Source organism: Dermochelys coriacea, chromosome 3 (assembly GCF_009764565.3).
Source record: "Dermochelys coriacea isolate rDerCor1 chromosome 3, rDerCor1.pri.v4, whole genome shotgun sequence".
In the NCBI taxonomy this organism is placed as follows: domain Eukaryota; kingdom Metazoa; phylum Chordata; order Testudines; family Dermochelyidae; genus Dermochelys; species Dermochelys coriacea.
The window spans coordinates 195,483,823-195,511,611 of NC_050070.1; the positions used below are offsets into that span (position 1 = coordinate 195,483,823).

The following is a 27,789-nucleotide window of genomic DNA, read 5'->3' on the forward strand; positions in this document are numbered from 1 at the left end:
CAGATAGCGATTACCCTATGTTCACCAGAAAACTGTAATGAACACACAATGCTGTGACTGGGTGTAAGGGCAGCAGTTCTGAACAAAATTATCAGGCAGTGGTTCACCCTCTGCAATTAAAAAAAATATTTAAAATCTCTGGACAATAGTTTACTTGGTTGAAGGGAACAACACCCCCCCACCCAATGAATAGTCCATTGTTCAGACCCATTTGATTCAGTGTTTCTTAGCTGAATTAATGCTGTGAAAAAAGGTTTGCAACTTCAGTGTTGTTTTTGACTCCCTCCCACCCATCGATGCTGTTGTTGAATCCTGCTGTATTTTCTCCAGACCATTTCCAAACTCCCTTCATTCCGCTCCGTTCTCTCTGCTAACACCGTCGTCCAAACCCGATCATAGTTTGCTTGCACTACTGTGACCTCCCCCATCCCTGCCCTCCAGGCTCTCACCTCGGCCCCCTTTAATCCATCCAAAGTGCTGCTGCAAAAATCATGTCTGCTCCCTGCTGTTCTAGTCAGGTCTAGCCCCTCTTCAGATCCTTTCACTGGCTTGGAGCGCCTTCTCCACCCGTTTTAAGCAGCATATTCTTACCTTCAGGCTGCACAGTTTAGCCCCCGCCCGGCTCTGTGCTCTTGGTATTTTGCTTGCTAGCTTTGTCATGCCCAAGCTGCACAAGTAGATGCTTTATTGTGTCCCTCCCATCTCTGCACCATGTTCCCTGTGATCGGAATCTCCCCTCCAAAGGGGCCTACACCCTTAACTCAGAGCAAGTCCTCTGTGAAATACGAGGCCTGTAAATCCTCGTCCCCTCCACAAGGAAATGTTAGCAAAACAGATCATGAATAATCACTGTCTTGCAAAATGTCAGAATAACCTCACGGCTCAGTCACTTGCAGCCCCTTGCATTTCATCCCTCTTTTTATATACTGCTAAGGATGTAAGCTCTTTGCCACAGGAATTTAGTTAGGGTGACTAGATAGCAACTGTGAAAAAACAGGACAGGGATGGGGGGTAATAGGCGCCTATATAAGAAAAAGTCTCCAAAAACGGAACTGTCCCTATAAAAACGAGACATCTGGTCACTCTGCGTTCCTCCTGTTTGTCTGTAAAGTGCTGCTGATAGCTCGCTCATCCCTTCTGCATAAATAAGTGGACTTTGCTGTAGTTTGTTTCTGCACTTTAACATCATATCTGTGACCCTGTTGACTGTTAATGGGGTCTTTTAGTTGTTTACCTGCATGGCTTGTTTTAGTAGTGGCTTGAACTGAAACGCACCATCCTGGGACCACATTCCCTTTCTCTCCAGCCCTGATTTATAGATAACCAGATGTGAGAGTTCTTGTCTGGCCTGTATGGAGAACTGTTTCCCTACAGTAAGGTTCACCTAACAAACACCCAACACAAGAACAGCTCCATTAAATTAAAAGCCTTCTGGATTTTCCATTAAAAATACTTTTTGTTTAAACGGTGATACCCTTCCAAATTATGCCTGAAGGGACACATCCAGCACCCGTCTCCTTCGCAGTCTCATGGAATCTGAACCATTAAGGCAAGGGAGAGTTGAAGGAACTGGATTTGTGGGCCACGGAGGCACTACATGCTTATTGCATCACCGCTCTGAAGGGGATCCCCTGCACAGCAGCACAGAGCAGTGGATCAGGACAGGTGACCTACTGCAAGGTGCAAAGGTACAGCTGCCCAGGAATTCCCTGCACAGCAGCCTAGAGCAATGACTTGGTAGGAATCAAGGAAGAGACAGGACTATGGGATCTTCTGCTGCACAGGTCCTCTCCCATGATGATGCACTGAGGCCAAGGAAAGCTCCTTCAAAGTTATTGGGTTGAAGTATTCTCTGCAGGGTGGCCGTGGAGAGAGTATTTCTTTCCCTACCCTCTAGATCTTTTGTGGAGATGCCTTGCTGGGTACTGGGTCTTTGCATGAGGGTGTATTATAAATATCCTGTAAACATTCAGGATGCTAGTGCCTAGCTCCATACCTCTGGCAGTGAGAGTCACTCTAAGTCGTGTAAAATTGGCAACAAGTAAGGAGATCAAGGATGCATCAATCCATGCCAAATAAAAACTTATACAGGATGCTGAAAATTATCTGTCAAAGGGTCCCAGTTTTCAGTTGTCAGGAAGCTAATTTTGTGGTGCACATCACAAATGAACACTGACGTACACACTAATTTTGTGGTGAAATAGGGTATTTGTTTAAATAATCCTCTGTCTGTTAAAGGAATGAACCTTTGTGGGCATCATACTCAATTGTCAAAATGGGATTGCAGGATCATACCTATTCAGTTAATAAATAAATATGACCTGAGACAGTCCTTAACAATGCTGATCATGGCTTCTCCAATTGGTCATTTGGGGAAAAATACATTTACAGAATAAATTTACTTGCCAGAAGGCAATATATCAGTAGAGGATAAATTGTACCTGTGTTAGATAACCCCCCTACCAATTTCCCATGCTGGTCATGAAACCACATTCTGGGTGGAATTACGATGGCGCTCTGTAGCCGAGAGAAACGGGTGCTTCCTTTGCATGTGATCTGCTCTGCTCCCATTCGCCATTCCGGATTGGTAGGGATGTGTTCAGCGTGTTTGAAGGTTCTTAGTGCTTTATTGCCACTTTTTTTGTGGGGGAGGGGAAGGGAAAGGGATGGGCACGGATCCCGGTGTGGTAGGACCTCATAAGGATATCATTACCACAATCATCCAAAACTGAACTCTAAGTCTTTTGAGATTGAGATCACTAGTAGCTTCCCTCCCTGGACTTCTGTGGATTTTCACACACGTAACCCTCAATTAAGGGACTTTTCTTTTACGTGGGTTTTGACATGTTTAGTAGTAACCATGTACAGTGTCATAAATATAGCATCCTGTTTATAAAACCCATGCATCCAAACTGAATTTAAGTTCCTTGTCTTTACCGTTAAGGTCTACACAGTTTAGCTTCTGACCCCTAAACCTCTCTCATCTCTTTTCACTCAATCCAAGCTGCAGAACTCTTTCATTTCCTTCACTCACATCAGTGTTTCTTCTTCCACTTGGGTCCTTGTGCTTAGTACTCTCACTTTTGTAGCCCTAGTCTGCTACTCTTCCCTCTTGTTCTCCTCCTACTTCCTTCTGCAAACATAATTCTTCCATGAAGCCTAGTAAAATCTTGAAGAGTAGAACCTGAGAGTTACGAACTGACCTGTCAACCACACACCTCATTTGGAACTGGAAGTACACAGTTAGACAGCAGCAGAGACACCCCCCCCAAAAAAAAAACCCAGTACAGTATTAAACATAAAGTACTAAAAAAAAAAAAAAGAGCATTTTTTTTCTGCATCGTAGAATGTTTCAAAGCTATATTATGTCAATGTTCAGTTGTAAACTCTCGAAAGAACAACCATAACGTTTTTGTTCAGAGCTACAAACATTTCAGAGTTACGAACAACCTCCATTCCCGAGATGTTCGTAATTCTGAGGTTCTACTCTAGTTAAAAGGATTCCGACGTCACTTTGCTTCTTGTCACCATTCAGTCTTCACCCTTCACTAGCACATTGTATTTCTAGATTGTACGTTCCTTAGGACTGAGACTTTGACGACTTGCCTGTGCAGGGCTTAGCATAACAATGATGCTAAATTATAATAAAAAAACTTTTTTGAGGACAGAGGCAACATGAAATTGACATTTCCAGCATAGATACAAATCGAACGATGACAGCCAAACCCCTTCTGTGGATGACCATCATGTTTGCCAACTGTTTGTGTGACATGCAGCAGAATAAAACAACGTTCCACAAGAGCGTCTCACTTCAAAGCAGTGACTTCAGCATGTGAGAATACTCTCAACTTCTGGCATTATCGCATTTATAAATGGGGGAGGGAAGAACCCTGTAAAAATTCAGTATATTCTAACTCCACTGGCTGGCTCAGGTGATTTCTGTCTCTAGGCTGTCTGGTTTAGATTCACCCCATTGAGCTGTGTAAAATGAGTTGTTGATCTCAGGCCATTTCCTAGTGGACAGTTCTCCATACCAACAAGACCACCATCTCAACAGGCCTCCTTGTTGCAAATCCCAGCTGGGAGGCCATAGGATTGGATGGCATGGAGACCAAATGAATAATATTTAGCACTGAAATAACGCTTTTCATCTTCAAAGTTGCCTTACAAGATTTAATCCATACACCCCTCTGAGGTTGGTAAGTACATATTAGCATCCTCATGTTGCAGATGGAGAGGAAGTGAGGCTGAGCGATGAAGTGTCAAATTTTCAAACACTTGCATGAGTGCAAGTCCTTTGATGCTTAATCTGGGACGCAAGGAAGAAAGGGGCACGCATAGAATTTTCAAAGGGGTTTCCTGGAAGTGTGCAGAGTATGGACCTGCCAAAACAGTACAGGTACAGTGGTGATGGTCTCAATATAAAAAATATTCATGGATAGATAGGAGGACTATATGCAAAAGTAGTCTTAGTTTGTCCTAGTATCCCTCTCTCCCAACCCTCAGACATTGACTGCAAATGATTCAAACTGTATTTGAGCAGCTCTGTGCTGGCTCTAGGTCCAGTCAAGGAAGGAGGGTCTTTTTCTTGGGAAAATATCAGTCTGAGAAAGATGTGTATTAAGAAGACTGGCCCATTCATCCAGTTCATCTCCTGCTCATTCCACAGCTTGTAACATTCAGTTTGCATCTGGTCAAAACAGCCTGGTGCTTCATCTACTAGTGGCCCTGTGGTACAATGACAATCTGAGCTGCCGATGCCCCCAGGGAGGAGAAACAGGCATGTAAGCTGGATGAGGCACACACGCCCCTGTTTCAAGATCCCGCTGTTGTGCATGCAGCTGCAATCTCTGCCGACCCAGGGGTGGGCTGCACACAATGGCTATCCAGTTTTTCAGTCTGTCTAGATGCCCACATAAATCTTTGAAAACTGATGCCCCCAACGTGTACAGAAGAGCATGTGTCTACAAGCCCCATTGCATGTACATGCAAGCTGCTTTGAAAATTTGTTCCTAAGTGACATGCCCATGTTCAGGGTGAAAGACTGAGCCAGGATTAGAACCAATGTTCCCTCTAGTTTTTGACAGGCCGTGAGCGCAAAAAATTTCTTCTGTGCAAATTGTGAGCGTGAGGTTTTGCCGTGTGCACGGGGTTTAGGATCTGTGTGCACACGCACACAGCTTAGAGGGAACAGTGACTAGAACTTGGGGAGTTCCTGGCTCTAGTCCAGAGTTTGTGTTCAGACACTAGGGCCAGGCCTTTTTCTTCTAGAGGTGGGCCTGCCTGTTAGTGTGCTCTGATGAAGGCAGTGCAGTGACACTTGTATGGTTGCTGCCCATGCTGTACCTGACTTTGTCTATTGAGCAGCTTTTGCAAGCATTACACTTAATTGTGCTAGTGCCGCAAGTGAAAAATACACCCTATTTTTGGGAGAAATGAGAAGTTTCATTTTCACTCACTAACTTCTTTTCCATTTGCCTGTTTTAGTCAGCAACTTGTGGCTTGTCTGTGTCAGTGCCGCAGACATCTTTACCCAAGTGTAGCAAGCCGTAAAACTAAAAGGCTCTGGGTGTGCATGCATGAGTGTGTGTGTGCTGTTGGGACAGAAAGTAGTTCCCCAAATTTTAAGGGCAATTCAGTCAATTGAACACTAAAGATAAATGTTAAATGTTTTTAATTTACAAGATACTTAAGCAAAATAATTGTGGGGGATAAGGGGGATTTAATAATCCTTTTCCAACATTGACTTAATTTTCTGTTCAGAGTTTGTAACTGTAAATTATCTGCTAGTTAATACCAGTATTTTTATACCTCTCCAGAGCCAATGCACTGAAATCCTTCAGCCCTGGTGGGTATTTGTACTACGGCATATTTAATAGCCGTGACAACAATTCAAGAATTGTATAGCAGTCTCCCCTCCCTGTCTGGGTGTTGCAGGCACCAGAGTGTCTCCATTGGAAAACCCCTAAACATACAGTTTCAGCCAAAACTGGTTTAATGATAGTCAGCGCTTGACAGCACTTTTTTTAAGGCTTTATTTTCTACACACATGCTTCTTTTTTTTAACTTCTCCCCTTCCTTTGAAAAGCTGCCACTATAAAATACAAGGCAAATTAAAAAATAAATTGCTTAAGAGGCTTGATGAGACAAAGACTGGTGTGTTGGAGTGGCTGCAGGGAGCTCTGCGGCTGCTTTTGTATGATTTCAGAGGTGAATTTAGATGGCTGGAAGATAGATGGGTGCCAGATGCAGTTTGACATAGATTCAGGCAGCTGTTCCTGTGCTAGGTTTCATTAGCTTGTAAACTAGCCAGCAGAAGAACTCCAGTGAGGCCCCTGAATGCTGAAATGACAGCAAGGACAGTAAAACAATACAATATTCACTAAGTGATTTTAATCTAGGAGATTAAATGACACCCAGTCTGTTTCCAGGCTTTAAAACCAACATGGTCTAAAGCTGTTAATGGAGCTTGATCTAGCCAAGTCCTTATCATATACAGAATGTTTTAAAATTGTAAATGTTTTTCTGTCAGTTTGGGGGGGGTGTGTGTGTGTGTGTGTGTGTGTGTGTGTGTGTGTGTGTGTGTGGAGGGGGTGGAATTCTGTGTCACAGTCAAACCTCATGTTAGCTTTTTAATTATTATTATATTCATAACTCTATAATATATTCTTTAATGCAACAAGAAGAATAGGCTCCAGTCCTGCAAATGCTTCACTTCAGTTGTACTACTCACATGCTTATGTTAAGTACATGCATATATGTTTGCCGGATCAGTCCGTATGTTTGCCATAGTCCGTAAAGCAAATCTTGTTTTAAATATAAGAAGTAAAAAGGGCATTTTCTGAAGTCAGGTCGTCATAGAGTGGTTGTGTGTGTTTGGGTTTTTTTGTTTTGTTTTGGGGGGGGGTGTGGTTTAAGAAGCAAATAACTTTAGAAATTCTAGCAGATTGCAGGCCAGCGGTAGGTGGCATTACCCCAGTGTTCAGAAGCTTAGAGTCATCAGCACTAAATCAACCATCTATGCTGCAATTCTTAGCCGTGTGTGTAAAAATAACTTCTGTACATTTCTGATGACTAAAGCAAATAGGCCTGACTTGAGTGGACAAGGGCTCTGCTTTCTTTTATGTGCAGGAGAAATTACCTTTTTCAATTCCTTTCCATCCCATAGACTGAATCACCTTTGTGCCTCTGGGAGACAGTTATTGTATAACTGTAACTATTTGGGAACCGTTGTGATCCGCACAACTAGCAAACAAAATTAACCAAAAGTATATGACAGTGAAGCTTTTTTTAATTAACATACAGATGGCTGTGCATAGTTTCTCTTTCAAAGTTCTAACGTTCTTTTTTTGTGGATGTTATACTTCTGTATCTAGACTGTTTCAATAAGTAGCCCTTAGTCTCCATGTATGATTCCAGTTAAGTTGCTTTCTGTATTGAGAAAGTATGCCTTTATTTAGCTGGTTAAAGATATCTCTGTTACATCAGTTTGTACACAAGTGTGTTGTGACCTAATCCACTAGGGATGGTACATCAGTTGAGGAAGAATAATTACCAAAATCTTTCAAAATAGCCAGGAGTGAGTTGGCTAATCAGAATCCATATTGAAAGTGGCAGATCAGCACTTTGGGAGCTTGGCTCTCCTTGGCTGAATCTGGGAGGGGAAAAAAGCATGCACAGCTTAGAACTATAAAACACTAGGCTACAATGTTCTCTGTTCAAACTGAACTCCCATTCATGTTAATGGGTTATGCACGTGCATGGGGAGAAGAATGGGCTCCATTGTGGTGCAATGTTTGTAGCGTTTGGTTCTCAGTGCTTTGGCGTTACTCGTTTTAAAAAAATCTTTGCTGAAAGTTAGTGTGGCAACAGGTTTTTGTGAATGGGTTTGAAACTGCACGTGTGTTCTGTCGCACAAATGACTGAACTGATTTTTGGTGGTTTGTCATGTGAAAAGTCTTTCGCGGGTTGGTTAGACCATGGTCAAGATACAGTGCAAAGTTTGGAGGTGGGGTTGTTGTATCTCTACTGGGAAGAAACGATGATAGTGACGAAACAGGTTTGTTTGTTTTTTCTCTGCTTCAGCACTTCTTGTGGGCACAGGCTGATGAACCTGCCGTCTTTAGCTAAGCACTGAAACTTTTTTTTTCATGTTTCAGAGAAGCTGAGAACTGTAAACCCCATTATTAGGGAAACATTGGGCTCACCGACACTGACCCATTTTGTTAGCCTAACCAGGAGATATTTAACAGAGGCTCATTCTGAATTTCTTGGCTCTAACACTTGCTGGAGGGGAGAAGGGAAAATACCCATGAATTAACATTATTCCCCTGGTGGATTTTCCTGCCATTGTATATAATTACGATTGCTATTTCTCAGATCACATTGTAAACCTTTGCACAAGGAGGTCTGCCACTTACCTTCTTGAGTAAATTAAATAAAATAGGCTGGGCTGATGACATAATGCATGACCACATGGGAGACCAACAGCTTTCCTACCTTTGGACAGGAAGAGCTGAAATAATGAGCAACTATGTTCTCTGAGGCTTGGGGCGGGCAGCTCAATTGGGGACACTTTGAGAGTGCTTCCTAGTCTATCTTGAATACTGCGTGCTGATGTGGTCGCCCCATCTCAAAAAAGATGTATTGGAATTGGAAAAGGTTCAGAAAAGGGCAACAAAAATTATTAGGGGTGTGGAATGGCTGCCATATGAGGAGAGATTAATAAAACTGGGACTTTTCAGCTTGGAAAAGAGACAACTAAAGGGGGATATTATAGAAGTCTATAAAATCATGACTGGTGTGGAGAAAGTAAATAAGGAGGTGTTTATTTACTCCTTCTCCTAACACAAGAACTAGGGGTCACCAAATGTAATTAATAGGCAGCAGGTTTAAAACAAACACAAGAAAGTATTTTTTTTCATGCAACGCACTGTCAGCCTCTGGAACTCCTTGCCAGAGGGTGTTGTGAAGGCCAGTACTATAATGGGGTTCAAAAGGGAGCTAGATAGATTCATGGAAGATAGGTCCATCAATAGTTATTAGCCAGGATGGGCAAAAATGGTGTCCCTAGCCTCTGTTTGTCGGAAGCTGGGATTGGGTGACAGGGCATGAATCACTTTATGATAACCTGTCTGTTCATTCCCTTTGGGGCACCTGCCATTGGCCACTGTCAGAGGACAGGATATTGGGCTTGATGGACCTTTGGTCTGACCCAGTATGGCCGTTCTTATGTTCTTCAGTCACTTAATTTCTCTGTGCCTCAGTTCCCCATCTGTACAATGGGGTTAATCCTTCCTTTCTCCTAGCCTTTGTCTTCTCTGTTTAGTTTGTAATCTCTGTCTCTCAGAGTAGGTCTACATTGCAACCTGAGGTGTGACTGAAGAAACAGGTAGACATACCTGTACGAGTACGTTTTAAAATAGTGACGGGATGGGCGTTGGCACTGGCTAGCAACAGGAGTGCATACCTAAAAAGAAAAGGAGTACTTATGGCACCTTAGAGACTAACAAATTTATTTGAGCATAAGCTTTCATGAGCTACAGCTCACTTCATCGGATGCATTCGGTGGAAAATACGGTGGGGAGATTTATATTGTATTTTCCACTGTTTTCCACCGAATGCATCCGATGAAGTGAGCTGTAGCTCACGAAAGCTCATGCTCAAATAAATGTGTTAGTCTCTAAGGTGCCACAAGTACTCCTTTTCTTTTTGCGAATACAGACTAACACGGGCGCTACTCTGGAGCGCATACCTAGTGTCCCCAACTTGCCTGTACAACCCCTACCAGTGGATCTTTGCTGCCATTTGTAGCCATGCTGGTATGGCTATACCTATCCATGCTGTGTTCACACCTTGGATTACAATTTAGACATATCCTGTCTGTCTGTCTGTACTGTGCCTTAACACAAGTCCCAGTTGTCTTGGGGCCTTTAGGTGTTAATTTCATGTCAAACAGCCATGTGGGACTGCAGCCAGCACCCTCCCAACTTATGACTTGGTTTTCCCCCAGCCCTCATGTACAGCAGAACCTCAGTTACGAACACCTCGGGAATGGAGGTGGTTCGTAACTCTGAATAAAACATTATGGTGGTTCTTGTAAAAGTTTACAGCTGAACATTGACTTAATACAGCTTTGAAACTTTACTATGTAGAAGAAAAATGCTGCTTTCCCTTTATTTTGTTGTTAGTTTACATTTGACACAGTACTGTACTGTATTTGCATTTTGTTTTTTTCTCTGCTGCTGCCCAATTGTGTACTTCCAGTTCCAGATGAGGTGTGTGGTTGACTGGTCAGTTCCTAACTCTGGTGCTAATAACTCTGAGGTTCTACTATATAGCTAACACACACCCCAGTAGCTTCCTGACCGTGACCACTCACCTATCAAGCTATGGCAACTCTTTCACTTGTTTGTGAGGATTTGTGAGCACTAGGAAAGGAGGGGGTAGGAATAAATGAACATAAGAAAATGCAGTGTATTTCTCAGATTGCCTAAGAGCTAAAGCTGGGTGAGCCCTGCAGAAAGCAGGTTCTCTGGTGGAATGAGGGAGAGTTAAAACCCTGTGGCAATGATTTGGCATTTGGGCCAATGCAGTATAACAAAATGTACCTTAAGAAAATAAAATCCAGAGTGGCTTTCACCACTTATGGGGCTTTGGTAAAAGCAGGCAGGAAGGGGAGGCAGCCTGACTGCTATAGTCGCTCTGACTGATTCATGGTTTGATTTGAACTGAACTTGCTTGATGAGAAAGTGCTAACTTCTGGGCCAGTCACACCACTAGGATGCAACTTTGCAGGCTGTGGTTAACTCAGTTTGTCTTGAGCTTCATCCACTGGGTCTTGACATGTCAGCCAGCTTGTACACCCCAGCAGGCGTTGCACTCACGCCTGTCAATCACACATGCCCGGCAACAGCTAGGGATGTAGCAGAAAGCCGGCTGGCAAGCCAGGCAGGCAGAGCTGAATGACAGTTCAGTGAGCAAGGGGGGGCCCATGGGCAGGTAGGGAACTTAATCCCTGCTCTGGCCTGCTGGTGTTGAGTCGGCTAGGATCATGAATGGGGAATCAGCAATATGACACTGGCTAGCTGGCTGGTTTTGTGGGTGATGGTGAGAGACGAGCAGACACAGTGATCCTGTAAACGGAGGAACTTATCCATTCTCCTAGTTTGTTGTTGCTCTTTTCTACTCTAGATTTTACCTAGCTACTTCCATGACTCGTAACATCATAGTATTTCACAACCGTGTCTCTCTTCCTATCTTCTGATGCTAATTTCCCTTCTTCCCAGTTTCATAACATCTGGGGGTGGGAGAGAAATCACGCAGCCCCTCTAGAGCAACGTTAAGGGAGGTGAGGTGACTCATTCTGTCTGGTCTCCTGCTGCTGCTGAAAGACTGACCTTTTTCTTTTTTTTATTTTTCAGTTGTAAACAAATAAATAAAAATGAGTGTTTATTCCCTCCATCTAGTTACAAGAAAAAGGATTGGAAATGTTAGCAAAGGGATGTAAACATTTTCTAAATAACGCACCATTTATATGCTGAAGCATCACTGCTCTTTAATTTTAGAACGACATTGTAATGTATTTCTGTGACTGGGGTGTATTTTGAATGTCTCTGAGATAATGAGATTTGTCAAATAAAGAGCTTGTCTTTCATTTCTGTTCAAACTAGGCCTGATGTCTCCAATGAGTGGAGTTTTGCTCAGTGATCTGTAAGCTGGATCACAAAACCACCACACGTAATTCATAATGGCTGGTAGCTGTTGGATGCCATGGAGACAAGAGGTCTACAATTGCACTGGTAGGGAGGATGTACTAACTCTTGTGCCTAGTCAGAGCAGCCTGACCGGGGCAGAGTAGGAAAGCTTGTGGTCACCACAAGGTTATTGTGGGAAGCAGCTGATGTTGTGGCTGCCTTCATGAAACTTGGATTGTGACTTAAAAAAAGAGAGAAATCTTCTCTATTATGAACAGTCCCTGAAAGACAAGGTCACAAAAGTATGAAATGTGTAATAATTAAGATAAGTGCAGTTGCTACAATAATACTACACTATACAGTGACTATTTCAATTATTATCCTTATTATTTTCGACTCCCGTAAGATGTTAGAAAGCTTTCTAACAACTCTCTCTCTCTCTCCCTCCCTCTCTCTTTGTCATCCTGTTTTTTTAAATTCATCAGTATCCTGCTGTATGCCTCCTCCAAGCAGGTAGGAGGATGAGTCGGAGGTGGATGACTGTGTTTTGTTGGAGCTTCACTTAATGCACGGTGGGGGCTGAGGAAAATGAAATTTTAAATTACGCCAGATACTGTAGGCACATATAACATGCCACATCACTTGTGAGCATGACTAGAACTGAAGATGAATCATGGCAGTTTTAGACTTTGTGTGTGTCAGTGTATGTGGGCTGAAATATCACTGAAGTATAGTACTTGTTCAAAAGTCAGATAATCAACTGAAATAGTTATAGTATTTCAGCCAACAGCTGAGAGCTTGTAAACTTTGTGCATTTGCTGCTGGATACTTGTTTGTCTGTTTAGCTTTTCTTCCTTTTGAAAGTGCTAAAGTCAGGTCCGGCCACTACAGCAGTGGCCACCACGGCTTCTCGATAGTTGCAAAGACCATGATATCAACACTCTGTACACCTACTTTTTTCAGGGGTTCGTAACACAGCCACGAAATTTCATCCCAGGCTAAATCTCTACATACAGAATTTTCAGCCTAAGAACCAATTTTTTTGTTTACAAAATAAAATTGGTTTGACCTTTCTGTAAATTTTTAAAGAAGGAGGGGGGAGAAAAGTGAGCTTACCAATTTAGACTGACTTCTCGCAGTTGTATGACTCAAACCAGGCTTTGAGTTCTAAAATCAAATTTGTTTTGGGATTAAGTTAAAATGTGGTATAATCGCCCTGGCATTTTGAAGTAAAAATGCTTGAGATATACAACCCTAAAACGTGGTTTCTAAATACATACAATATTTACAAATTGTAACAATGTCCTAAAGACGCCTAAACATATGATGGCTAGCAAATAATATGCATTTTAAAACTATCTACATGTTGGCACAATTGCTCTAGGGGGGACAACTGGGTCAATCATCCATATATTTGTATGTCTCACAGTATGCACAATTATTCATGGGGACCAATGCTGTAACCTTCACTCACCTAAGTAATCCTTATTCCCGCAAGTAGTCCCAGTGAAGTAAATGGTACTATTTGATGAGTAAGGATTACATTGCAGGATTGGGTCCTTAATCTTTTGACTTGATTCTGCCATTCAATGAGAAATGTTTTTTTTTTAATGGAGCAAAGTACTACTGTACTTGAGTAAAGGTGGTAGATTTGGGTCCTAAATCCATAACAAATACATAAAATAATTCCAAGTGTCCTCTAAATTCCAAAATATAGTCCATCAATGCAATGCCTGTTCGGCTCTGCCAGTCCTGGGGCTCTTCTTTAGTCCCAGCCCGCTTTTTAAGGACTTCTAGCTGGAGTCCGTCCCTCCTCTTCTCAGCAAGAACTCCCTAGTACTCCCACCTGGAATCCTTTCTTCTCCAGGAAAGGATCCAACAACCTCCTGGTGCCCGTTGTTCTCCAGCTTTGAGAAGTGAACAGTCAAAAAACCCTCTACTGTTCTGGCCCTCAGCCTTCTTCAGCTGTCTGGCTCTGGCTTCCAGGCCTAAGCCCTTCTCCCAGTCAGGGTCACTTGCAGGAGCCTCTTGCTCTCTGCCACAGCTTCCTCTCCCTTTCACTGTAGCTTCCTGCTGCTCTTATAGGACCCCGGTCCTTCATCAGGCCACACCAAAGCTGTTAATGTGGCACAGGTGGGCAGGAGCAGTTCCTTCTTAAAGGACCCAGTCCAGCTTGTGACAGCATGATAATCCACCTTTTAGGTCAAGAGCCTTATTTTTCTGAAAGGAAATTTTAGTTTAAAATCTCTTCCTGACAGAGAAGATTGTACCTTCTTTTTTTGAGGCTGGGAACAGGAAACTTCCACTAACTAATAGCACAGGGATGTACTCAAACCCCACTACGCCAAATCCTAGTACAGTTTGCAGCCAGGATGTTGACAAGAACAGAGTAAGTAAATGAAAATTGAAGGACTTTTGAAAAATACAGATTATTGATCCAGGTCTCCGTAATGGCTCTGTTATGTGAATGTGGAGATAGTTAGTTAGTTAGTTCTGAATGCGTATGATTTGTATAAATTTTCTAGATGCAGTTGACTAGACATCGGTACATCTGCTAGTGTGGGATTTTGGCTGTAGAGTTTTCATTGCTCTCATTAAAGTTAGCACTAACTTTTGCTATGTATATTCCTCTTAGTTTTCTCACCTCATCAGTGTGGCCAGCCACCTACTTGTAAGTTGAATTTTCTTATTTCATTATATTGGAGCCCTGAGGGTCCTTCCTCATTTTGCTCCCATTCTATACACCAGCATATTTTTAGGGTTTGCATCCTAGTCATCCTTCTGGCTGAAGACTTCTGCAAGATTGGGTTCCTTCCAGAGCCCATTAATGCTGCTTGTTACTGTGGGGCAACACAAGGCACTTCCTTTCTGGACTCCTTCCTGAAGAGACTGAGCAGTGGATCTACCACAAATCCAGGCCCAGCCAGCTTTGGAAACAACAAACCAGGTCTTCCACGTAGCAATGTAGAGAACTACTTCTGTTCCACAATTGGGCCAGGCTGAGCTGGACTTCTTTGAGTTAGGGCTTGTGTACATGAACATTTAGTTTGTGGCAAACTGGAGTGTAAATCTACAGTGCGCTGACGGTCCTTGTGGACCCTGTTGCTGCACACTAAGTTTCTTAATGAACTTCGATTTAGTCACATTTCAAAGTGGGACTAAATCAAAGCACACAAAGGAACTGTAAGTGCATGTCAGTAGGGTCTATGCGGAAAGGTAGTGGGCTAGTGCAGTGTAGACCCCAGCTTGCCGTGAATTAAATGCTCGTGTAGAGAAGCCCTCAGTCACCCTTCCAGAATTCTTCCATTTCAGCTGACTCGTGCAGATGGGATAGCTTTTCTCTGCATTTTTCTACAGAATCATTGAACTGGAGGCTCGACTGAATGGGGAACCTTGAGGAGTTGTCAGTGTGAAAATCTTCCCCTCCTATCAATCTGTCTAATTTGTAGAATGAAGGCCAGAGTAGTTGATCAATCTGGACTGGTTAATCTGAATTACAGAAATGTGCTGTAAAAAGAATCAGTATAAATGTTTCCTCCTCCCCTCCCCCCCCCCCCGAATATGTACACTCAGATTTGTATTGTTTCTTGTGTTACTTGTAGGGCCAGATCCTGCTAACATATAGTCTCATTGAAGTGAACATAGCTTGGTGAAGAAGCAAGCAACTAAGAATGTTTCCAGGATCAGGCCAATAACATATAATTTAGAAGTAGATCATTCTAGATAAAGACCTAAACTGTTAAAAATGGCTGGTGACTTGTGGTGTTCTGATTTTGAGACAGCAGGTGCCCCACACTTTCTGAAAATCAGGCACTTGTAAAATGTCTCTGACTGAGAACAAGTCCATTTTGAAAACCTTTTTCAGAAAACTTTTTTTAGTAAGAACATGTTCTGAAAAGTAAAGATTTTAAACGTACTGTGCATGAAACAAAAGGTTGTTGTGAGCTGTGTACAAGAGTTGGTGAGAGTTTGTATTCTGCCCTTTTTTCTGTGGGAGTTATTTCCTGTTGTTGACTAGAATTCTTTATTTAGAACCACCTAGCTACTGAATGACTGCAAGCTAGCAAGAAATTTTGTGATTAAAGCTTTTTAAGGCTTATTTCAAAAAGAGCTCCCTGTTTCAATTTGCTTAGGGTGAAGATTCACTCAGTAAAGTGGGAGACAACTCGTATTCCCAAAGTTCAAGACAACAAATGCATTTTTTTCTCCCTCCAAAAGAGACAGCTAACAAAAAAAGCAAAATGTGTTGGAGTTTGAGGTGTTCACCTGAACATCATGGGGGAGACAATATTATTTAAAAGCAAATGTGTTTTTAAAAGAAAACAAAACCCTAGGTTTCCCTTTTAAATTATAAATAAACTGTCTGAAACATTAAGGTGCCAGCAAGTAGTGCCTGCCATTTTTAGGAGACAGCTTTTTTGATTGACACTATAACTACTTATGTTAGGAATACAGTACTTGCACTTCTTGAATCTCAATATATCAGGTGAGAGAGAGTTTCCTTCTGGGGGAGTTACCGGCATGTGGGACGTTTCTGAGCACTGACCGGGGGAGGGTGTACTTGAAGATGTGCCTTGCTTCTACTGTTATCACTGTGACCTTGGCTAAACGTTAGAGTAAAGGGAGTTTGCAGAAGAAAACATCAACAAATATTTAAACTAAAGGCTAATAGAAATCCTTTTAAAATCCAGAGCCATGTGGGGAAATCTGCATGTGGAACTCATTGCCACAGTTTTAGCAGTTCTCAAGAAATGATGAGATACTTCTATGAATGATTTATAACATCCACTTTTACATTAGATAGGCTAATAAAAGGATATAGTCAGTCATGCTTCAGTGTAGAAACCAACCACTAACTGACAGGGTGTTAGAAGAAACTTCCCCTTCAGGCATGATATTCTATAATTGTTCATTACAGGGATTTTAGCACTTTATAGTGAAGCATCTGATGCTGGCCACTGTCAAGGATTGGCTGTTGGACTAGATGGACTATGGGCCTTATTGCAATTCCTGTGTTTGCATTAAGAAATGTGCTTAGACAGAAACTGGGTTATAAAGTTATTCCACCAAATACAATTCATCTGTTCATGAAAGAGAGGAGATCTCGGGGCCTGGCCTTCTCTTTGCACTGAAATATCCACAGTAGGAGGAAAAGCCAGGGGAAAACTCTGGTTTGCCTTATGGAATTCCCAGCTGTGCTCCTGGGAAAGGAGAATGGGAAGGAAAGCCCCACCAAGCCTAGCGAGGCTGCAGACTGGCAGGTACCAGGGTTGTGACTCCTTCGTGTTTTCTGGGCTGACTCTTTTCGTCTGGCATAATGGCTCTGCCTTGTCATTGGCTCCCTCCCCACACCAGTGTCCTGTATTGCCTCTCCTTTCCCTGCTCCCATGTGGTTAGAAAGCGCAGAAGCAGGAGTTAATGCTACTTGAAAGCTGTACAGCGTTCAGCTCACTCAGAGAACACCACCAGGCTCAGGGAGGAGCACGCCGCATACAGCAGCTGCTTCCCCAGTTCCATGCCATCCTGCCTCAGTAATATCCCCTTTCCTTCCTCTGACTCCCTAGTCACAGGCTCTGACAGCAGTGGGGTGGGGATAAACGGAGCACAGCTGCCTCTCCCCACTTCCACACCCCCTACCAGATTCTGGTGGCTTTAGCTTCCCTCTGCTAGCACAGGTGGAAAGAGTGGGAGAATATGGTCCTTTGTGTTAAGTTTAGGAGTCTCTACTGCTTGTGATGGACATTGATTCTTGAGTCTGTCCACAAGGCTATTACATTTTACCTCTAAATTAGAAATAGTGATTTGTAGAGCCTTCAGTCTTCCATTCTCCTGTTGTTGTCTTACAGATGGAGAACTGCCCTCTTGTTCACTTTGTATTTGAAGCAGGAAAGAATTAGAAATTATGAAAAGGGAAATATATTAATTTTATTATATATGTAGTCCTTTTTATTTAATTATTTAGACAGTAATGTGTTAATGACCATTACAATGATGATTTCAGGTGGTGCTGCGTGTGCAAATGTCCCTTCCACAGACTAGTAGCTCTTTACCTGCATATACAGTACTGGATTTTGCTGACTCTTCTTCTCACTAACACAGCTAAATCTAATGAGGCCAAGTGAGTTATTACTGTAGTTGTAGTCAGTAAAGAATCGGACATGATGCTTTATTTGCTTATATGGTTTTCAAAGATTGTACTTTTTTTTTAAAGGGAGGGAAAGTGAAACGCTTAGAAATGTAATTTAATGCATTGGTTCAATGAGTTTAGGCTCCGTCTGCCGTGTAAGTTGTTTGTAACGGAACAGAACAGCAGTGGGAGTTTATGCTACATCTGATGTTCTTGTGCTAGTTGCTGTCAGACACTTTTTCCTCTAAATTTGGTGGTACAGATTCAACTTCTGGTTTTTTTGTTTTGTTTTTGTAAGGGGAAGCTGTGTAGAGCAGGGTTTTTCAACCTGTGGGTCGGGGACCCAAAACTGGGTCGATAGAATGTTTCAAAGGCTCTTGTTGCGGCTCCTGTCCCACGGGGGCTAGCTGGGCTCGCCTCCCTACTCCAAGCATTGCAACCCCTGGGATCCCAGTGGCACTCAGGTTCTGCCCAGCCATCATGACGATGGGAGTTCCAGGTAGGCTAAATCTGAGTGAGTAGCACGGCAACCCCATGAGCCAGGTCACAATTCCCCTCACACAAATTTGGTCTGGTCAAGGGGGCGGGGCCAAATTTAAGCAGCGCTGCGCAACTCTAGAGGTTGCAACACCCAGAGTGGAGAGCTGAGCCAAGCCCAGCCAGCCCCACAGTACAGGAGCTGCAGGAGCCGCCCCTGTGGGGTGAGTGCTGGGCAGCACCTTACCCCTCCTCCCTCCCTCCCCCAGGGTGGGCAGGATCCTACCATAACCCCACCTCAGACTGTTTACTAGGTTGCAAGAGGCCATAAACATTTACAGGTGGATCCTGAGCCCAAAAAGGTTGAGAACCACTCGTGTAGATCATTCACGGTTTGATCAGACCCTTTCATGTTTGCATGATATAGTTTTTTCTTTTTGCACTTTTTTTTGTGGTGGTGGGAGGCAGGTTATATCATTACACATTTGGGTTATTAATAAAATGCCTAAGTATCAGTCAGTTGGCACCTCCTTGAATCTGTACTCCCTGTGATGTTTCCTAAAGTTTTTAATGGGGTGCCAAACTTCAGAAATGCTATGAAAGCTTAGCTTGATATACCATTGGTGTTTTTTTTATAAGCCAAAGTAGGTAGAAATATACTCATCCGTTTTGATATGTACATGCATATGCATGTTTACATGTAAACTAGACTGAAATTTATTCTTCGGCACAAGCACATTCATAGCAAATGTAAACAAGAGCGTGTTGGAACTCTGACAGTATAGGTTTAAATGAGTTTTTCAATCCATATCAGCATCTAGGCTTTATCCTTATTATGACTGAAATTGCACAAGCAACAGTCACTGCTATCAATAAATGTGAGCCAGAGCATTTCCCTCTATGAGCCATGCTAGCCAAATCCTGCTTGTGATTACCTATCTCGTCCTTTTCATGCTAAAAAATTTATGGTATTCAAGCTCTGTTTCATGGTAATGACCCAAATATGTTATAACATGCCTGTGTAGAAAGCCAAACTGTGTTTTAATATGTTAAGGATCTGTGTTGGGTGCATCTACACTAGTAAATGTGTCTCTGTATTACATCACTGTGGAAATGACTTTATTACAAGCATTCTTGCAAAAAAAAAAATCTGTAGTATCTGCAGAGCTTGCTGTTCACTAAGTTATTGAAGTTTAGTCTAATTTTGATTATGAACCAGAAGCGAATAATGCATCAACAAAACTGAGTGTGGTTACTTTTTTTTACTTAGTGTGTTCGCCCAACAGTGTCTGTAATCAGCAGTACTAGTCATGCATCGGGGCATTCTCGGAACTAGAATTAGTGGCCCAACTCTGCTGGCTTTCATGGAGTTCAATCTCTTTATGGTTAATTTCGGCCCACAGACTGATTGCGTCCTCTGGTGTTTTCCCACCATTTCTGTATTTTTATTTAGAGTGACCCATCTAAGGACTCCTTCTGTATTGCTATTTTTCCATTTCTTTAAAAAAGTGTCTTAAAAAACATCACTTGTGTTTTCAGTCTTGTCCAAAAATTGAGAACTGAGGGGGAAAAAATTCCTTATAGCACCAAATACTGTTTGAATTCAGTTCACTACAAAATCATTCAGCGAGAATGCTGTTAACGACTAGACTTGTAACTAGAATTACCTGATGAAATCTCCCAAAATACTACTATCCAATACATTTTTAAAATAGGTAGAGGATCACACTAGAAATGTAACAAACTTTTTTATTGATTCTTTTTTGAAAAAGTAAAAGATGTTGATGTTCAAGTTAATGTTGCAGCCTCAATAATGCTGTTTCCTAAATAGCACGCATCTTGGTATTCAAATGTTATCAATCGCTTCATAATAGTCTAATGAATTACTTCAAGAAGAACCAAAAATCTGTAGCTATAAACACCATAACACCTGGATTCTGGGTAAGGATACCAGTGACAGGCCTGCTGCAGCAATCCTTACTCCGGTGAGTTTTGCCTAAGTAAGGAGTTCAAAGGTGAGCCATTTAATGGTTAGCTATTATGCTAATACCTCAATATCAAATATTTGGAAGTGTAAAAAAGCCTGATCTATCCTGTGGATGTTTTTACCAATCAAAGCAACAGCATGAGGCTATGCTTGGACTCAGTTGTAGTAAACACAATGCAGGCTATCCTCATATGGTATTCGTGTTCATGTTTTAGTAGACTTGTTCTTATGCCCTGCATCCAGACTAGGTCTGCATTCAGTCAGGTTAGCAGCAATGCCTTCTGGGAAAACATTGCTCACCCCATTCCAAACTGTGGTGCACTGTGGGAGGACTATTAGCTGCCCTCTGGGAGGACTTGTGCATGCCCAGGAGGATTATGGTCAAACTTCCAGAATTCCTTCATGTTCTAGAAGCCTCCATCGACTTATTTCCCTGTTCAGCAACACCTGGCTCAGTCCCCAGCTGTTTCTACACTAACCAACATGATCTAAGCCGGGGTGGGCAAACTTTTTGGCCCGACGGCCACATCTGGGTATAGAAATTGTATGGTGGGCTATGAATACTCACAAAATTGGGATTGGGGTGCGGACTCTGGCTGGGGGTGCGGGCTCTGCAGTGCGGCCAGAAATGAGTTCAGGGTGTGGGAGGGTGCTCCAGGCTGGGACCGAGGGGATCAGGGCTGGGGCAGGAGGTTGGGGCGTGTGGGGGTGGCTCAAGGGTTCACGCTCTGGGCAGCGCTTACGTCAAGCAGCTCCCGGAAGCAGCGGCATGTTCCCTCTCCAGCTCCTACACAGAGGCAGAGCCAGGCGGCTCTGCTGCATGCTGGCCTGTCCACAGGTGCCACCCCTGCAGCTCCAATTGGCTGCAGTTCCTGGCCAATGGGAGCTGTGGGGGTGGTGCTTGGGGCGGGGGCAACTGTGGAGCAGAACCCCCCTGGCTGCCCCTATGCATAGGAGCCAAAGGGAGGACATGCTGATGTTTTCAGGAGCTGTGCAGAGCGGCTCTCGATCCTGCTCCTCGGCTGGAGTGCTGGAGCAGAGCAAGCCCCGAGCCTGCTCCCCACAGGAAGCTCGAGGGCCGGATTAAAATGGCTGGTGGGCCAGATGCAGCCCGTGGGCCGTAGCTTGCCCACTCCTGATCTAGGCAAACCTCTTGTAGGTGTTGTGGAGAATGAGGGAGTTCTGTGTGGTGTTTTTCACAAATCTCATTTGCCCCTTAGATTATCTATTTGATATCAACCAGCTTGAATGGCAGGAGTTAAATCAAAGGAGACTGTAAAGGGGGAAACCAATCCACAGGAAACGAAACAATGACAAAGATAAAAAGTTCTTTGAGGAAACAATGGGGCGGGGAGCTATCAGTTGGGGAATACCCCAGCCGGCTCCATCCAGACTAGAGTGGCTGGCTCTTTCCAAGGCTGAGCCTAAGATCAAATGGGATCCTAAACCTCAAAGATGCTGGAAAGGGGTTGAGTGAGTGGCCGAAGGCTACCCAGGGAATGTCGGTGAAAGTTGACTGTCTGACTCACAGAGACAGGGAGCCTGCTGCAGTAGGATAGGCTGCTTCTCCCTGCTAGAGACGAAGTTAAACTGGGCTGAGGCTGAGGGAAACTTGCAACAGTTGGCAAAGAAAGTTGAAGGTATAACTAAGACCCGAGTGTGGGCCTGTTATTCTTTTTCCCCTTTGCTCTATATGCTTTGAGGAATAAAGAAGGCTTTGTTCTGAAGACACGGTGTCTATCTGTGTGACTGCAAACTTAGACTGTCACACGCTCCTGGAAGGAAAGTATTACAGGTGCCAAAACCAAGTTGAGCCTGTGTTCTTAGTATGGTTCAGAACCGAGGGGCTGACATCCGAGTGGTTATGCTGCATTGCTCGCCTCTGAGTGAAGTGCAGGAATCTAGTGTAGTCCCTTAAGCGACATATTTCAGAGGGACTGAAAGGGATCTAAAGTGGAGTTCACCCTAGAGCCATAATAGCGGGATCTGGTCAGTTTGGTGATCTTGGGGCAGTGGAGTTTTGTTACAGAGAAGCCACATTCACAGTGTGGGACAGCCAGTGGTAGGCTAATCTGATATACGTAGTGTAACCTTTGTGCACACTGGCAGTGATGTATTGACCTGACATAGTGGAGCCTAAAGGCTTGTCCACGCTATCCGCTGGATCGGTGGGCAGCGATTGATCCAGCGGGCGTCAATTTATTGCGTCTCTCGTATAGACACAGCGCTCTCCCGTCGACTCCAGTACTCCACCAGAACGAGGAGCGCAAGCAGAGTCGACGGGAGAGCGTCTCCTGTTGACACACCGCAGTGAAGACACCGCGGTAAGTAGATCTAAGTATGTTGACTATTCAGCTATTCATGTAGCTGAAGTTGCGTATTTTAGATCGACCCCATGCGGTAGCGTAAACAAGCCCTCAGTTGTGCTGAAGCTCCTAGGCTACATAGCATGTGTGACTACACTCAGTTGGGGGACTTTTGTGCACAGACGCAGGGTGTACTAAATTCCCATTGGAGGCAACAGTTGTGTTACAACATGACCAAAAAACCTCTCATCAAGAAAAGTCCAGTGGGGTCACTCACTGTAATAAGCAGAAGGGATCTGATTTTTCTTCAGACTGGTGTACATTGGGAGCAACTCCACTTGAAGTCAGTAGCATTATACCAGTTTAAAAGTGATATGAAACGGACTCCGGCCCCATGCCATGCAATATATAACTGCAAGACTGGACCCTTAGATATCAGAACCAAACTCAACTGCTTCTTTAGCAAATGTTTGTTGTAGCAAACTCACTGGTGTGCAGATGCTGTAAGTTAATTGTAAACTTTGAATTCCAAGGTACAACGGCCTCTGTTGTCTGAATGTGTCATATAGGCAACACACTCGGTGCCAGATTCTACTCTTAATTACACCAGTGTAAATCTGGAGTAACTCTGTTGAAAGTAATGGAATCGCTCCAGATTTCCACTGGTGTAACTAAGAGAAGATTTGGGCTCAGTGGAATTACTCCAAAATTACACTAGCCTAACACACACATCAGAATTTGGCCTCCCCATTTATAGAGGAGTTAATCACCTAGTGTAGGAGTAGTATTAGTAGCTGTTGTAGCACCCATTATGTGCCTTGACGTTTTATGAAAGATATTGGAGAAAATCTATTCATAATACTGTTTGAAATATTAAATCTAACAATTGTAGGCCAAATCTGCTCATACTTTCTCTGGTGTAAATCCACTGAAATCAAAGGGTTACTCAGGATGTTCACTGATGCAACTGAGAGCAAAATCTGGCCTCAAAATTGAGTAGATGTAGCATGTGAAAATTATTTTAAAATGTACATAAAAATCTTTAGTGGCTTATGAAAATGCTGAAACCTGCCCAAGTCTTTGCTATATCACAGTTCAGTTTAGCAATAAAATGGTTACTTTTTTTTTTTTGCCTTCAAGAAAAGATATTTGCTTCTTTCAGTATCCAGCCATCAGAAAGACTACTATTAATTTTTGCCTGCTTCCGATCAATTCATGAGCCACTTATCAAAATTCAATAAATGGTTCATGACTTGCTTTGCAAATCTGGTTTAGTGCTACCTTTGTATCCCAACAGGGATCATAGGTATTATTTCATTTGCTTTTCTCAAAATGAGAGGCTGATAGTGAGGGAGGAATGGGAATGAACACTAAGATATGAGGAGCCCTCCAGAATACACAGCTCTGGTGGAAATGGACAAGCGCCAATGCTTCAGGTCTAATATTTTTATAATGGTGTATGCCATAGTCATGTGAAGTGGAGTACCATCTAAAAGACTAGAAATTTAAAATATAAATTACCTGTCTTTTTAAATTATAATTTAAAAATTTGTAAAATCATCAGTGGTTTCTTATTGTTTTGGTAATTTTTATTTTAAAATGTTTTGACTTTGTGGATTTTATGTGCATGCAGCTTCCAGTTAAATTCAACTTTTTTCAAAAGTATGATGCTTTTTTTTCAGTGCTCTGGTTGAAAATTGCAAAACGATCATAAATTGGATTGATTGCAAATCATTACAGAACATTTTGAACATAATACCTAAACTTGTCTTCATATTAATGACTAATAATCTCCTTTATGTTAGGTCTTAAAGCTTTATTGTCCCAAAGTACTGGTTTAGTGGACCAAAATGATCTGAGATGCTTTTGGGGTTGCAGCCAAAATGTTAAGGTGTTTGTATTACCTTTTATAATAGTGTCTAGAAATACATTTTAAAACATAATCATTTAGGTAACTTAGAACAGTCTTTCTTTGCAGATAACACATGGTTCAAAGCTTTTTTTCTCCCCCTCAAGTCTTTATGCATTTGAACACACCCATTTGGCCTAGTTTTGTGCATGGGCATATATCTGTAAAGCCGAATCTAGGATTCTATAGAAGGGAGAAAAATCACTGTTGTGATTTTTTTTAACAGAAATATCATTTCCCAGGTTAAAAATATATATATATAAATTTCCAAGATGAGAGAGGACAAGTGTGCAGAGTTTTCTCTGCTAATTTAATTAAGTCTCGAGTAGTTGGGTTGATTGTTTTTTAACCCTTCTTTTGGAAAGGTGAGGTGTTGAAGGGTGGGCCCTGTGACATGGAGAGCAAGTCTGTGAACTAAGAATTTAATAATAATCCAAGCACTGCCATTGACTTGCTGTGTTGTCTTGTTCATATGATTTAATTTCTCTGTATCTGTTTCCCCTTCTGTAAAATGGGTGTAATACATAATTAACTGCACAGGACTTCATTATCAGTGTTTGTACAGTGCACTGATCAAGGGGTAGTAACATTAGTTAATATTATCATTATTTTTCTGCTCATAGAGGGGGATGTGTACACCATGTTTTTTCTGTTTGTATAGTTTTAGAAGCTACAATACAAAACTTTGAAAAACCAGAACACATTCTTAACTCTGAAATAGAAAAGATAGGAGTTTAGGCCAGTGGTTCTCAATAGGGTATCCCTGGGGATGCGCAGAAGTCTTCCAGGAGTACATCAACTCATTTAGATATTTGCCTGGTTTTACAACAGGCTACGTACAAAGCACTAATGAAGTCCGTACAAATTAAAATTTCATACAGACACTGACTTGTTTATACTGCTCTATATACTTACTATATGCTGAAATAGAAGTAGAATATTTGTCAGTTTATTTTATAATTATATGGTAAAAATGAGACAGTAAGCAATTTTTCAGTGTCGTTTGCTATGCCGCTTTTTGTATTTTGAGGTCTGATTTTGTAAGCCAGTAGGTTTTTTGTTTTTTTTTTTTTTAAGTGAGGTGAAACCTGGGGGGGTGGTATACAATACAAATCAGCCTCCTCAAGGGGATACAGTGGTCCAGAAAAGTGGAGGCTGACTGGGCTAGGCCAGTCCTTCCTTTGGCAGCCCCCAGACAGGCTGGAGGAAGGCTTTGAGTTGGGGGTCATCAGGACACTGCTGCCACGTTTCCAGAGAGCGCTGAGGTTGCAAAGCCCCTTTCCACAAGCAGAGGGTAGCTCAGGAGCTTCCAAGCCCCCGGCTCGGGTTTTTTCTGGTGCATCCCGCATTCAGTGGCGCAACTCGCCGGGATTTCTCCTGCTTCCCCTCCCCGGGGCGGCTCCTCGCGGTCTCCGGGGCTGGGAGGGGCGGCTGCGGGCTGCGGCTTGGGGAACCCAGGGAAAGTGCCGCACGACTGCGGTGACCCAGCCGCCCCGCCTCTTCGTGCACATGCCGCGGAGCGAGGCCCTCCCCGAGGCCGGGCAGCGCTGCAGCCAGCGCCCGCCCCGCGAGCGGCGGGGGCAGGCCCCCAGCTGTGCTCCCCTCGGGCGGAGCCGCCCGCCGCCGCCGCCGGAACTCGCCGCGCGCCCGCCCGACTTGTTGACCGGCCCCAAGCGCTCGGAGGCTTGTCAGAGTTGTGGTTGCGCCGCGCTCCGCTGGCCGGCTGCCCCCCCCGGGGGAGAAACCGCCCCCCCTCCCCGGCAGGTGCCCCCCCGGGGGAGAAACCTCCCCCCCCTCCCCGCCAGGTGCCCCCCCGGGGGAGAAACCGCCCCCCCTCCCCGCCAGGTGCCCCCCCTCCCCGCCAGGTGCCCCCCCGGGGAGAAACCGCCCCCCCCTCCCCGCCAGGTGCCCCCCCGGGGAGAAACCGCCCCCCCTCCCCGGCAGGTGCCCCCCCGGGGGAGAAACCTCCCCCCCCTCCCCGGCAGGTCCCCCCCGGGGGAGAAACCTCCCCCCCCTCCCCGGCAGGTCCCCCCCGGGGGAGAAACCGCCCCCCCTCTCCGCCAGGTGCCCCCCCGGGGGAGAAACCGCCCCCCCCCGGCAGGTGCCCCCCCCGGGGGAGAAACCGCCCCCCCTCTCTGCCAGGTGCCCCCCGGGGAGAAACCGCCCCCCCTCCCCGCCAGGTGCCCCCCCGGGGAGAAACCGCCCCCCCTCCCCGCCAGGTGCCCCCCCGGGGAGAAACCTCCCCCCCCCTCCCCGCCAGGTGCCCCCCCGGGGGAGAAACCGCCCCCCCTCCCCGGCAGGTGCCCCCCCCGGGGAGAAACCGCTCCCCCCCTCCCCGGCAGGTGCCCCCCCCGGGGGGGAGGGGGCCGTGCGGTGCTGCTGCTGCTGCCGCCGCCGCCGGCCAGCCTCTCCCGGGACAGAGGCACGTGCGGGCGACCCCGGGGACGCGCCGCTGCCCTCCCAGCCCCGCGGCGGCGGCGGCGGCGGCAGGGGGCGGAGACTAGCCCGGGGGGCGGAGCTCCGGCGTGAGCCCCCGGGCGAGGAGCTCGCCACAGCCGCGCTCGCTCCTCGCGTCACTCGCTGTGCAGGGCAAGTGCGGGGCGCACGGGCTGCTCTCCGCCCCCCGGCCTCCCTCCTCCATTGTATCATGCTTCGTGAGCGCCGCGGCGGCGCGGAGAAAGCCGCGGCTTAAATCCTCCAGCTGCCCCCGCCTCCCTCCCGCCTGCCCGCCCCCAGTCCCCGCCAGCGACATATGGAGCGGGTGTAGCTTGGGAGCGCGCAGCCCCTGATGCTTTAGTTCTCAGGTGGAACTGCATGTGGTAAGTTTAACTCATTGCGCCCCCCTGGGGGTCTTTGCTGTCCAGCTGCCGGGGGCGGCTGGGACTGCAGGTGCTGGGGGCGGGGGAGAGGCGCTGGTGAGAAAAGTGTGTGTTTATGTGTGTGTGGGGGGGGGGGGGGTCGATACGCAATAACACAATGACACCGGTGCTGTGTCTACAAACAAGGGATTTCCCTTCGTTAGCACCGCAGACAAAAAACTCTGCAAGAAGTGGCGGGGGGTAGCCACGAGTCTGGTGCTTTTTGCATTATTTCAGAGGAGCAGCCGTGTTAGTCGCTAAGGTGCCACAAGTCCTCCTTTTCTTTTTGCGAATACAGACTAACACATTTGTTGGAGCATAAGCTTTCGTGAGCTACAGCATCCGATGAAGTGAGCTGTAGCTCACGAAAGCTTATGCTCTAATAAATTTGTTGGTCTCTAAGGTGCCACAAGTCCTCCTTTTCTTTTT

The 27,789-nt window shown here is 44.7% G+C and overlaps 1 protein-coding gene across 5 annotated transcripts in view; it reads left to right on the plus strand.

Moving 5' to 3' along the window:
• The window catches only part of SERTAD2 (SERTA domain containing 2), a 99,358-nt gene that overhangs the window by 44,990 nt on the left and 26,579 nt on the right, over window positions 1-27,789 (plus strand). Inside the window, exon 1 of one of the 5 annotated variants that reach the window (XM_043512020.1) lies at window positions 26,980-27,321. The exons of the other annotated variants lie outside the window; for them this stretch is intronic. The gene's annotated coding sequence lies outside the window, so the exon portion shown is untranslated. Of the gene's footprint in view, window positions 1-26,979; window positions 27,322-27,789 lie in introns of those variants that run through there. 5 annotated transcript variants of the gene reach the window in all.